Raw genomic sequence first — 7,262 nt, 5'->3', positions numbered from 1 at the left:
AGAGGTTAGAGGTGAAGCTTGGAGTAAGGTCACTGTCTCCAACCATGGAACTGCACACCTATTCTACAGTTAAGTCCTAGCAAAGTCTAATTCTCAAACTGAGCATAAGGTTTCACAAGGGGCAACTAAATACAGGGTTGTAGGAAGAAAGGATGGAGGGTGAATAAAATACATGGGAGTGGAGAACAGGAGACAATATCTTAATTGCAATAAAGGCTTCTTTTCAAAACCCAATCAGGGTCCTGTAAAGGACAAAAGGTACAAAAATAACAAAAAAATCAACAGGCAACAGGAATAAAACCCACATGAATCACTGTGGCATCCAGTTTCTAGTCACAAAGAAAAAACTCCAGTCCATTTCTTATTTTTTTGGAAAAATTCCTGACATTACAGAACTAAACTGAAATGTATTAATAGTCCACTCTAACATTTCTGTGACAAACAGAAAAATTCATGAGCAAAAAAAAAAAAAGAGAAGCTTATAAAATTAAATATGGATCTCAGCATTAACAGCTGAACAGATTTTTTTTTTTTTAATTAAAAAATCAGGAGTGGATGATAGTGTGTAGAAACTGAAAATTTACAAACTATTTAAAACCTGGAATGGCTGACTATTCAGAAACTACACAGATGGATCATGGGTGGTGGTGAACAGCAGAAAGGGATTATGGATGAATCTGCACTGCTCTAGCTGCTCCCCATGCCACCAGTCTCCAAGGAAACCCTGACGTTGATTAGATACTGAGCCAGGCTAATGCTGGCAGCAGATTCAGGGAAGGATCAGTAGATCCTTCCACTGGGTTCACAATTTTGATCTGCATCCCAACAAAAGCAGGATTTCATTGATTTTGGCGCCTTGACGTGCAGCCAATCAAATCCTTTGGAATGGTGAGTTCATGAGAAGTAGTTTGAGCAGATGCAGCCAAACCTGCACTGAATCCGGTGTTGCCATGCATCATAGAAAAATGAGACTGTTGCATTGCCAACTGGTGCAGCTTGGTCAAATCTGGCTGTGGAATAGCATACTGTCCTTGAATGGTATAAGCCTCTAGAGAGTTCCTCCCGGTCAGGGTTGAGGCACATGGACTGGTGGTGTGGGGAAACCTCACACTGTCACTGCCTGTGCTGTACCTATACTGACCACCTGCAAAGATGAATGGAGAACTTGACGGCTTGGGCCAGTAGGGATTGTGGTAAAGCCCTTCGGGGGGCGGTCTCCAACATATGACCACGCAGATCTCTTTGACACACTCAATGATAGATTGCGCAATGCCAGCAATAGTGCTGGCCAAAGGCTGGTCTCTGGGGGTCTTGGCGGTGTGCGATGGGGATGGGGCATCTGTGGCTAGGGTGTTCTTGTAAGAGGTTTGACAGGGCATCCAAGGGCCATGCGTGGGGGATGCAGGCAGCGAGCTCTGGCCCTCTCTGGCCGCGCATTGGGCTGGAGTCTGTGTCCTGGACGCTGGAGGGAGCGCTTGGATGAATGTGGGATGGCGATGATCGCTCTGGCGCTGTATTGGGTTCAGGATTGCAGAAATGGCTGCTGGCCAATTGCTGTCCAGGGTCAGGACGGTCACAGGGTCAGCGGTGGTCCCAGAGGGGAGGCAGCTGCTGGCGGGGTGGGGGTCCTCTGGGAGGATGGAACCTTGGGATGGGCGCCCACAAGCGGTGGACGTCAGGATTGGGCACTAAGAGAACGCTGTGGTCCTTGGTGATCAATAAGCAGTTGGAGCAGGATGAGGACACTGCAGGAACTGAGGACCAGAGCAATACTCATGATATTTACGCGTTAACTTGACTTTTCCTTCTTGGTTTTCCAGTCTTCATGTTCGTCTTTCCCACAGGGATCTTTCTTGTAAGTGTGGTGACATTTTCTGAAATTTCATTCTGATGAGTACCTAGGTAAAGAAACTAACAAGTGCTGTTCCCTTTTTACTTTTTCTTTACACACTTCACCTCATCCAGGCCTTGGTTGATGACTACTTTGGGTGGGGAGGGGGGGCTAAAGATGCAGGGACACCCTCCTTGCCTTTCTTTCTGAGGGCCCCCTCTGTTGCATCTCTATCCTACCTCTTCTCTGTCCTTCCTTTGTTACTGTCCCTTCTGTTTCCATTCACCTTTTTTCAACCATGGCCTTAGGATGGCAAGTTAGGGTCTAAATTGGAATTGACAAGCTGGGAGATCCCAACTACTACAAGGAGAGTATGTCCCTGTGAGTATGTTGCCAGGATGCCTCAGGACCCTGATGTGATCAAAATTTGGTGTTCCAGAGGCGGCCAGGCTTCTGTGGAAACCAAGTGGAGCATAAATTTCCTTTTCTTTGAGTCAGACAGGTGCTGGTTTATCTCACTTTTTCACTACTGTCCCTGTCTTAGAGACCAAGGAGAGGGTTCCACACTGAGTCCTTTGGATCTTTGACATCCACTGAGTTCTACAGATGTTTTGGGGGAAGAGACAGTGTTAGGTGTTTTGTGAACATTCCAAGTTCATTTCTAAACAGCAGGCAGCTCTCTGTTCTATATCAGTTTTGTTTTTTTTCCTCTTTGGGTTCACTTCACCTCCTTATTTAGTTTGGGTGTAGGGGTCTCCCTCTTCATGAAAAAGAATTCAAAATTAGATGTGTGAAGGTGAGTATTTAGGATGAGTAAATAAGTCACAGCACATTATACCTGTGTGTCTTCAAGATTTAGATCCCCCCCCCCAGTGTGTTCTTTAAGCAGTTTGCCAGAAATGCCTACTTAGAAATGCTTCCTTATTGTAAGAACTGTGCAAGTGAGGAATAGTGACACTTAAGCCTCATTAGGTTGACAATACCTATAGTTCTGGTCTCATGATTTTGATAAAACCTTTCAGACTGAATTTGAAGAAAGTCCAATGGGCCCAGGTAGAAAAGTTTCAGCCCACAAGTTGGCAGGATATTGAACTTTGGCTGAGTTGAAGAATCACTATTCAGTGAATGTGGGGTAACACCAGCCCCATCCACCTCTGGTAAATAGAACAACTTCTCAATTATTATGGCCTTCACCTCCCACCTGTAAAAGCCCTTGACCTAGGAATGTGGGCCTTTACAACTGCTCTTGGTCCCAGGGGGTTAGTACTACCATTGAACAAAGATGATTCCCAGAAGGGATTCTGGAAGGATTCTGATGCCTCTCTATCATAATTTATTCAGCATTCACTCTGAAAATTTATCAGGATCTCACTTTATGCAAGACAGACTCCCTGTAGAACCTTTCCATTTAATGAGTGGCAGAATACAATAACCAATTTTCAATGAAGGGAATGAAAAGGCATTTTGCAAGAAGTGATATTTTTATGTGTGAGCTTGAAAGTAAAGGCTAACTATAATAAGCAAAGAAGGAGGGGGGGCTTCCTGCACACAATTGCTGGTTATCTCTAATGTCTACCAGGATCTCACTGCTTTGACAGTGCAGCCATGTGTTCAGAGCCACTGAGGAATCTGAACGAGAGCTGTGTAGGTGGCCAGAATGTGCAGGTGTCTCAAATCAAGGCAGAATCACTTGATTTGAGATGACAAGTCACAGACAACAGCTGTGCTTTGAAGCTTTCATGGCTATTTAGTTTGCTGTTTCTTTTTAATTTTGATTCACCTTCATCATGGTGATGAGCCACACACATAAAGACAATTCATGTGTGTTAAGAAACCAGGGGATTGATAAAGGTTGGGAACACATTTTGGTCATTTCTGTGGAAAGTGGTATGTGTTTTATTAATTGTCTTTATGATTACGTGATAAGGAAATGAGCCACCTTGTTCATAGAGCAGATATTCAGTAATAATGCCTCCTTGGATAAGAGTTTTATTTTTCTTGAAGAAAGTTTCAAGGTGTGTTGCTGAGAAAGTTTCAAATGTCACAATCTTGCTTTTTATTTTATTTTTTTTTTTTGTGGTGCTACATATTGAACCAGTGCTTCAGGCATGCTAGGCAAACACTCTAGCACTGAACTACACTCTAGCCCCACAGTCTTCCTTTGAAAGGAAGAGGTAGGAGCTAATTAACATGTTTATAGAAGTGTTAGGGAAGGGTAAGTTTAGTTTCAACTTCAGGGTGTATGCAGACAGAACCTCCCATAATTTTACTTATAATATATTTCTCTAATATTCAATGAGTACCACCATGATGTCACATTTGTGCTTAGCATGTTAGATTGGTGTGTAATTGGCTGGCTTCCACAGAACATTCAGGGGACTCCAGGACTGGTTGAACCCTGAGTCACATATGTACTTTACTGGAGAGAAATGGGAAGGAGAGTGATGGGGCTTATGGGGATGATCTTGAGATAGCCCAGAGTAGATCTGAAGGTAGACTAAAAAAACAAAAACAAGTTTTCATTATGGGAAATTTCAAACGGTCATGAAAGTAGGCCCAAGAGTATTTGTACTCTGTGTATACAACCTCATTTTCAGAAAGTATCAACTCCTGAACAGTCTTTTACCTCTACTACCATTATAAATAATAATCCTTAAAAACAATTACACACAATTCACCAACATGGTTGTGTTCCTAAAACATCCTTTATTAATAGTAAAAAGGCAGCTGCCTTTTATAACCCTGAATTCAAGGATGGATAGTGTTAGGTTGTATGTTTAGGTGTGTGGTTCCTGTTCATTTTAGAATTGACTGAAATAAGGGTTGAGGTTCATCCCTCACAAGATGGATATCTGTTATTTCAGCACAATTTATTGAAAGACCACAGAATTACTTTGGCATCTCTGTCAGAAAAGGAACCTATTATGTGTCAGCCACTGACACTCTCATGGTGAACAAGACACTGGAAGGTAAATAACCCATCATCTGTTCCTATTGTATCCTGAAGCTCCATCTCCTAACCTGTGTTAGAGCAAAGGGCTAAACCAGGGTTTATGGTCTGGGGAGCATAACTCTGCTGGGAAGCCAGCTGGGGGGCCAGGAGCTAGTGAGTGGGTGTGAGGTTTCTTCCCTGGAAGGCCTGTCCATCTAAGGCAGTGGAAGATGGGGTAGAGGAGAAGGCGCTGAAGGAGGGAAGCCCCCATACCTGCACCTTGCAACAGGAAAGCTCTGTGCTCTCCAGCAGGGAGAAGAGGAGCCGCCACTAATGCCCACATGGGGAAGACTGCTCTGAGCCTCAGGTGGTGACTCTGAAGTTCAGGGTGAGGAGCAGGGATGGAGGGTACAGCAGGTGAGCCCCTTAGGTGGACAACCCTGGTGGGTTTCCTTCATCTTGCCTGGGTTTGTCCTTTGTACATGACTCCCCCTGACCTCCTGTGGCCAGAGCTTTGGCCTTCTGCTTGGAAGTGAGGAGGGGAGCCGTAGAGATGTGGACCCATCTGGTCAGAGGACAAGTGTTGAAAGGCTCACCCTGACATGGGGTGATGTGAATAACCACATTCTGCAAAAGGCAGCATCCTAAGTGTGGACCATTGTCAGATCACCAGGGTGATTTTGGGTTTGGGCCAATTTGTCTTCTCCCTCCTTGACATTGCCTCAGTACTAACTGCCTGGTTTCTCCTTAGGCACCTGAAGACCCCCCTAAAGATTATCTCAACAACCAACTGCCCACTGTCAGATTCTGACTGGAATTTTCTTTCCCAATATCCAAACACCAGACAGCTCAGACACTTGTAACTGAGGAGCATCAAACTGACCAATTTCAGTCCAGAGCCCCTAAAACTTCTGCTGGACAATGTTGCAGCCACCCTGTAGAGCCTGGACTTGGAAGCTTGTGGGATCATGGACTCCCAGCCCCAGGCCATCCTGCATGCCCTGAGCCGCTGATCCCAGCTCAGGGTTTTGAGCTCCCATGGGAACCGCCTCTCTACGTCAGCCCTGAGGGACCTGCTGCTTCACACTGCCAGGCTGAGGAGTTGAGTGTAGAGCTGTACCCTGACCCTCTGGAGAGCTATGATGCCCAGGGTGCCATTCATCCAGGGAGATGTTCCCAAATCTGTGCTGAGCTCACAGCAATATTGAAGGACTTTAGGCAGCCAAGCTTCCTTATATTCAATAATGTCCCCTATCTTTAATAAGGCTAAAAATTCTTCTACAACTAGGGCCTCATTCACTGCTCCTGTCCAACTGCTGCCTAGGTGGGTGTGTATAAAAGTGTACTTCTAGGCAATTGGATGTATAACCAGGATGTAAGGTCACCTTAGAAGGAACCCAGAGCCCACCATTTCAGACATTGCCTGAAGTGTGGATGGGGAAAGAAAGTGCAACAGGGGGCTACATTGGAGGGAAGCCCCCTGAGGATAGGACCTTCAGGACACGTGTCTTTATAGAGACATAAATAGGGACCTGAATTTCTAGAATGGCATTCAGGCTTCATGGACACAGGAATATAGTACTTTCTTTCATGGCTTGTCCATAAATAGTCAGAAATTAATGGAATCTCAATGTTAGTCTTCTGATGTCCTCTGTGATGGATTTACCTGGCTTTCTAATGAAACCTTGGGATTCTCCAGGTGCTGATGGAGAAAGAAGGCATGAGATACTTGGTGAACAATGAGGTTCAGCCCCAGGAAGTGAAGGGATCAAACTTAAATCTGGTCATGATGTGTGGCTACTCTGTGGCTTAACACATGCAGGTTCACACAGGTGGATTGGAACATTCTATGAAGGCATTGAACATGAACTATTGCAAGAAACCCTCTTCTCAGTGGACCTCAGTGCCACCCAGACATTCAACACTGGCCCTTCCTCAAGGGTCTCCACATAGACCCAGAAACCTCAGGTCCTGGTCTCTGGGTGTGCTGGGCAAGGACATCTGTGCATAAGACAGTCCATTGTCTCACTCCCAGTGCCTGCAAGAGGTGTCCATGCTGCACAATGATCAGAGCCTGTGGGCCTCAACAAACCCTGCCTGTCATCCTCCTAAATTCAACTACTGGTGCCCATTGAAGGTATCCAAATTTCCTTTCATCAAAATAGTAGAATCATATAGGTAGATAACACTTGCAAATATTTCAAAATGAAATTGAATAAATTACATCTCGGGGGGGGGGGGCGGGTTGCACATAACTGACAGACCTTCCCATAACTCTTCCCATCTCTCTCTACCAAGGGACACATGGTGGCCTCTTTTGAATCAGCATATGGTCAGAAGAGGAGTAAGGATGAAGTGGCTGTGGGTAAATGGGTGGCCCTGCCTGGTCCTAGACCAAGATGCCTAAGGGACAGTTCCCTGCTGGGGAATCAGCTGAGGACTGGGCTGATGTGGTTGTACAGGGTCCTTAGCCTTAGCTTCCCATCCAAGGATGAGAAT

General features: G+C 45.3%; 1 pseudogene; it reads right to left on the bottom strand.

The window, feature by feature from the left end:
• Positions 1–567: 567 nt before the first annotated feature.
• Positions 568–5,106, bottom strand: LOC143404293 (poly(rC)-binding protein 2 pseudogene; annotated as a pseudogene).
• Positions 5,107–7,262: the final 2,156 nt, after the last annotated feature.

The sequence above is a fragment of the Callospermophilus lateralis genome, chromosome 7 (assembly GCF_048772815.1).
Source record: "Callospermophilus lateralis isolate mCalLat2 chromosome 7, mCalLat2.hap1, whole genome shotgun sequence".
In the NCBI taxonomy this organism is placed as follows: Eukaryota; Metazoa; Chordata; class Mammalia; order Rodentia; family Sciuridae; genus Callospermophilus; species Callospermophilus lateralis.
The sequence above is the reverse complement of the archived record's forward strand: the minus strand, read 5'-3'. Positions and strand labels throughout refer to the sequence as shown.